The following is a 6,470-nucleotide window of genomic DNA, read 5'->3' as shown; positions in this document are numbered from 1 at the left end:
TCAAACGCACGTCACAGCAACGCACTCTGCAGATTGATTTGTAGCTCAATCAAGTACTTCCCGTACCATACTATCAGTTATATGAGCTGTAGCTGTTCCAAACAACTGGCCTGTTTGGTAAAAATGTTGGTTGGCTACATGGTCAGCTAAGCAATGAGCTTTCTGTTATTGTGCGCTGACGACCTCAGTTTTTTGTTCAGAAGATCGCTGCGTGAGAAAGCTTTGTCAGCAACCTGCGTTGAGATTTTATGTGAGGATCCTGAAACCACGACACGTGTACTCGCTTTTCACGAAGTCACGAATTCTGCAATTCCTCCTTTACTATGATTTTCTTATTTCACTGTGTTGAACGTGAGTGATAGGTGAACGCAACTTGCCGTACTTCAATGTCAAATGGGCTGTTTTCTCTTCCGTTAAAATCATTTATCGCAGCGTTACCTGATACAAAACCCAGCATGTTAAGTGAAGTAAAAAATTTCTCGCAAGTGCGATACTTTATATATTTTACCTGTTGGCAAGGACAACAACAACACTGGCAACAAGACGACACGCTGGAGACCCCACAAAACGACAGAAAAAATTTAGCAGATCTCACAACCTTGAGAATTGATGTTATGCGAAGGATGCGCACGGAAGCTGACGGCGTCATAGGTTTCAATTGAACAAAACGCTACAAATTTGCACTAAAATTATCTACAAATGCAAGCACAGACAAACGTTCAATAGCCGCAAATGTTTTATATCACCAGTTGTTTACAGTTGCGTAACCATGCCAACAGCAAGATGAGTATTAGCAACACCAGGAGCGGTATAAGGCGATATAAAGCGCTGCTGCTCGCAAGAATTGCAGTCCTGCACACTGCTGCATAAATAAACTTATGTTGATGACACCTGACTAAAATTGATGTATAGCCGACCTGATGGCTGTACGTAGGAGTACGTATGTAATGTTTATATAATTGGAAAGCCAGCACCACAGCCATAATTGGCGTTTCAAGAACATTAGGGTCCATTTGAAATGTAGTTCCAAGACCTGGCATGGCTATATTGTAGAATACTTGATTGCCACGCAGAATGATAGGATTTGAATCCTGCTGTGGCAATGACATTTCTTTTATTGTCAAAGCTGCTATGAGATCACAGCACTGGTCACGTGCTGCACCATAAATTTCCACCACCGCTGGTCTCCATAATTTTCAACCCACAAAATAAAAACGTGAAATAAAGAAGAACACCAAGGACAAAGTGGGATTGGAACCCGGATATCTGCGTGCCAGCCCAGTATTATACCAATCAGCCACGCCGGTGCTTGGAACCCGCTTGCAAACTTGCCTGAAGGAGGCTTGATGTCATGAAAAAAATGACTTTAATAGGTGTAATAGGGCATTTTAGAAACGCAAAGAAACAGCCAGGCGTCACACAATGCGAATAGCGTAACCAATGGGTTGTCCAATGCTCCAGCTCATTACAAAAGCTTGTTCTTGATCACGTATTAGCTGTGGCGTATGCTTACTTTATTCCCAAGTCTTCATTGTCGTCAGCCACTGCATGAAAAATTAGCATAAAATTCCTTGCAGCTGTGCAACCCCGCTTCTCCAAAGAAGGATGAAGGATAGTGTAGTGAATGCCGTCCTACTACACGGAAATTGTGATTATTTATGACGTAGTTGGTACCCAGCAAGCTTGTCTGTAGCAGTTACCCAAAGAGTGTTAAGAAAGGACGCTTTTTCGGCTTTCGCCGTTACTGTGCTGCAAGTTCTGCGAAGGCCTGGCGGTTTTTATTGCGATAGCAGTTACATGAACACTCTCGGCAGGATATTGTCCCCGGCGTCGATGTCATGCACCGTATATGTATACGTATCTACATATATATATGAAAACACAAGAAAGAAAAAAATCCAGAAAAAACACTCTGGCGCGCGGAATCGAACGCGGGACCTCTGCATTGTGAAAGCGAGGCGTTAACCCCTAAGGCACTCCGGAAAACGTTCTTCATCGTTCAAACGGCCAGCTATTTATATCCACCACTTACCGCTGCTTTGTTTTTGCCGTTACCATAAAGATGGCGCGATGAGCGCACGTCGCCACATCGCGCAGCGGCACCTGCTCTAATCTCCTTCACGTACGTTGCCCGGCTTAGAGAAGAGGAGCTAAGCTCCCTCGCGCGCCCTTATCTCGCGGTGGCGTGGAGGGGAGGATCGTACGCCTTGGCAGGCCTCGGGCTTTACGTGGAACAATTCTGCTGCAACTACCGGGCGCACAAAAGTCACTGCAATCATTGCAGTCTCCGTTCGCGAAAAGAGCGCGCTTTTCAGACTTAGTGAATTAACAAATGAGACGCTTATTCGCGTGCATCTGTACCTGTGAGTACGTTTCGTGCGTAATTTGTGCGCGAGAAACGCGGGCACGTTTCGATCTGCTTCTCATTCTGCGCGTGACCTTTCAAATTGTTGCTATCCAGTTTATTGCTTCGCCTTTGTCGCAAAGCTGTGACTTTTTTTAAAGACGATAGTTTTCCTTGGGGTACTTTGCGGCAAAAATTTTTGTCTGTTTGTCTGCCTGTCTGTACATTTCTCTGTTTGTATGCCCTAACGATACCCCGAATGGCCAACCCCATCCGCAGCGCCCACCATTATTCTCACGTTTCAGCATTCATACTTGTGCGATTGTCAATGAAAAAAACAATTATCGCGCATATCTGAGGCACCGCGACAACACGTCAATGTTTCGTATGTGTGGCTTTATACTATAGAAGGCATACGTAAGTAATTATAAGGACCATAGTGTTTATCACGCTGCGCTGACAATGCAAAGCGATGCTAAAAAGGCAAACCTTTCCAACGCTTTGCTAAGATGACACGGGGGTGGCACTTGCCCGTCGCTTTGCGTTCTACACCTTATCGCCTCCAAGACGGTGCGCACGCCTTCCTTCGTTTTCGAAGATAACTGTCAGATAGCACTCGTGTCTAACGTACCTAGATGCACTCGTTCGCCTTCGCTGCACGTATCGAGACTCTTTCACGCAGTGCCTTCAGAATACAATTCACTATTTTTCTCGCGCCGAACTTCAAATAAATGTTTTGTTTACTCTCTCGAGATGCAAGACTATCGTCTTTTGATGACATTTGCAGTGAAACGTGAAGATATGAGGTCATTTTTTTGCAGTCATCAGGTCAACAACGCTCTTGATTGGTTGCGAAACTTTATTGTGGTCCTGCAAGGCGCGCATAAGCGCGCCGCGGGTGACTCCCACGTCGAAACTGTTAGGCCAAGCCTATTGGCCACTCCGCGGGCCTGCTGGACGGCCCAAAGTTGGTCAGCCAGGAGGGAGCTGCGTAGGGCCGCCTCCCTCCTGACCGATGTAGTGTTGGGGTTAGTGCACATTGCCTTGCACTCCCAGAGCATGTGCGCCAGCGTGGATACATCCCCACATGCGGGGCAAGCGTCATTGGGGAACACGTCAGGATAAATAGCGTGAAGGGATCTCAGGTTAGGGTACGTATTGGTCGGCAGTAGTCTGAGCGTAAGGGCCTGTGGTTTATCAAGATTCGGATGAGGAAGTGGATATGGTCTTCGCGCGAGGTAAAAATGTTTTGTTATTTCGTTGTACGTGGCAGGCGCGTCCCTGTTTTCCGCAACCCCGTTGGCCCCGAATCGTTGCCCGGAACTGGCGCGGTCGGCTAGCGCGCGCGGCCTCGTGGGAAGACTCGTTGAGGTTGGGGGGAGCGCCTTGGACCTGTCCAACATGTGTAGGAAACCAGATCAGTACGCGGTGCTTGATACCGTCGCGGCCACCACTCTGGAGCACGCGCAGGGCTTTCTAGGAGATTACACCTCGCTCGAAAGCACGAATAGCTGAGCGAGAGTCACTATATATGACCTCCCTTTCACCTTCCAGGATGGCCAGGGTGATGGCCACTTGCTCGAAAATCGTCGGATCGTCTGTGTGAACCGATGCGCAGTTGGTTATTTGCTGTTTGGAGTCGACGACGACTGCGGAGAAGGCGCGGCTCCCACGGTACGCTGCCGCGTCGACAAAGCTGACGCCGTGGTCATCACTGTGAATCAGCTTGAGAAGAGTGGCAGCTCTAGCCCGTCGCCTACCACGATTGTGCTCAGGATGGATCTTCCTCGGTATCGGTGCCACGGTGGTGAGGTCACGAATCTCACGGGGCACTTGTCTCAGCTTCTCGTCCACTTCAGCCGGAGAGTGACCGAGCTCTCGGAGTATATGTCTGCCGGTCTGGTAGCTCGAAAGGCGCGCGAGCTGGGCACGCTCCTGCGCTTGGGCAATCTCCTGCAACGTATTGTGTACTCCGAGCTGGAGCAGGCACTCAGTGTCCACTTTTTATTAACAATCAAGCGTTAAAGTTACCTATGCATATTCTCACCGTTTCTTGGTAGATATAAACTGTGGCACGTACCCGCACACCAGTGGCGCATACCCGCTCCGGGGCTCTTGTGCCACTGTCCTTTTTTTGGAAAGTGTTTGACGACGTGCGTGACAGGATTGGGACATCTTTCATGTCATGACGAGCGAATCGTATTCGTCACTCTTTTACCCTGCCGTACTACTTTGGATTACCCTAAATTAAGGTGGGTGATCATGAGAGTGCCGATACGTAAGCGGCCAGCAGGCAGACAGGCAGGCAGGCAGGCAGGCAGGCAGGCAGGCTAGATGGACATAGCTGTCCATTTTTAGAGCTGTTTGAAAGTTCCTGTGTGTTTTAGCGGCGATGGCTGCTGAAATGGCTGCGTTTTCGTCGTGGCACCTGTCGAACAAAATGCGTAGAGGGTGTCCTCCAACCACGGGGCATTTATTTAGTGTTTTTTTTTCCCCAAAGCAGCTGCAAGCAACTTGACGGCTTTGTGGTAAGACACCTGCTTGCCACGCCAACTGCCCGAGTTCGATCCTCAATGCTACCGAAGAATTTTGATCTTTATTTTATTTGCTTCTTTATCAATTTTTTACTCACGGACAATTATTCGCACACAACCAACGGTGCCGACGCCAACGGCGGAATTTCAGCGGCTCGAGCTGTCTAACGCTATTGTGTTAAAAAGCAAATGCTATTTAAGGAACTAACCAAAAACAGCTACCAAAAAACCTTTTTTCTGAGGCACGGCAACGCTCGCCTTTGGGGGGGGGGGAGGAGGAGGAGGTAAGTTTATTTACAGAAAAGCAGAGAGGTCAGCCTGAGCGATAGCTTGCTCTAGCCTGCTACTCTACACTGGGGGAAGGGAAAAGGAAAAAAAAAGATTAATGGATGACGATGGTGAGATAGAGAGGTGAGTATGTAATCTTCTTTCTGGTTGAGACACATTTTATAGCCGCGCACATAGTCCAGTTGTTTTCAAAAAGGATATAACTGCTCTTGTGACCACAGTTGCACTGTTGGTGTCTGGCCAAGGGCCCAACATGGTCTCATCAGTTAATGACCTACTGCGATATAGTTCAGTAGAAGAAATCAGTGTTTGTCGTTCACGATCGTATGCTGGGCAGACACAAAATATGTGCTCGAGTGTTTCTGGCACATCACAGTGTTCACAATTAGGACCGGTGTCACTGCGACTGATGATATGTGCGTAACGTCTGGTGTACGCTACACCAAGACGAATGCGGTGGATCATACTTGTGAGTTGCCGTTTCAATTTAGGAGGCATGCGGAACCTCATTTCCTGGTCCCAGTTGTGAAGTCGCTGGTGTCGCCGTTCCGGTTTGGTCCAGTGCTGAAGTGTGTAGCTGCGCATCACGCAGCGAAGCAGGGCGTTCGTGTCAGCTCGTGAAAACGCAATGCGTACTTCAGGGGCACTGCTTAAGGATTTTTAACTTCAACGTCTGCCTCTTCGTTTCCCATCACGCCGCAATGAGCGGGAATTCACTGGAAAGATATAAGATGACCATTTGTTCAAGCAACCTGAATAAGTTCTGTGATTTCTATTGCCAAGCTATAATACGGACCTTGCTTCATGATGCAATTAATGGTTTGCAAAGCGGGTTTGGCATCACATAAAATTGTCCAGTCTCGAGGTCGCTCTCCGGAAATAAACCTTATTGCCTCCCGGATAGCGACAAGCTCTGCGGCAGTTGATGTGGTTTTATGGTCCACTTTGAATCATCGAGCGATATCCATGTCTGGGATGACAAAGGCTGCGGCGGAGGTGTTTAGCGTGGTGGATCCGTCGGTGTACACGTGCAGAGAATCACTGTACGTTGTATAAATGTGATATAGGGTCAGTTGTCTGAGGCCAACAGAAGAAATAAGCGACTTCTTCGTAATTCCAGGTATCGTAAAAGAGACAGGTGGTTTAGGCAGGACCCATGGAGGCACTGCAGGGGCTTTTGGCGGCGAAAATCTTGATGGTATAATATTTTCATGCCGCGATATTACTCTTGAGAAACTGCAATCTGGGTGAGTGGCGGGTAGTACTGACAGTGGGTGCTGTCTGTGTCAACTCAGTAATCGGAG

Source organism: Rhipicephalus microplus, chromosome 2 (genome assembly GCF_043290135.1).
Source record: "Rhipicephalus microplus isolate Deutch F79 chromosome 2, USDA_Rmic, whole genome shotgun sequence".
Taxonomy (NCBI): Eukaryota; Metazoa; Arthropoda; class Arachnida; order Ixodida; family Ixodidae; genus Rhipicephalus; species Rhipicephalus microplus.
Note: the sequence above shows the minus strand (reverse complement) of the source record.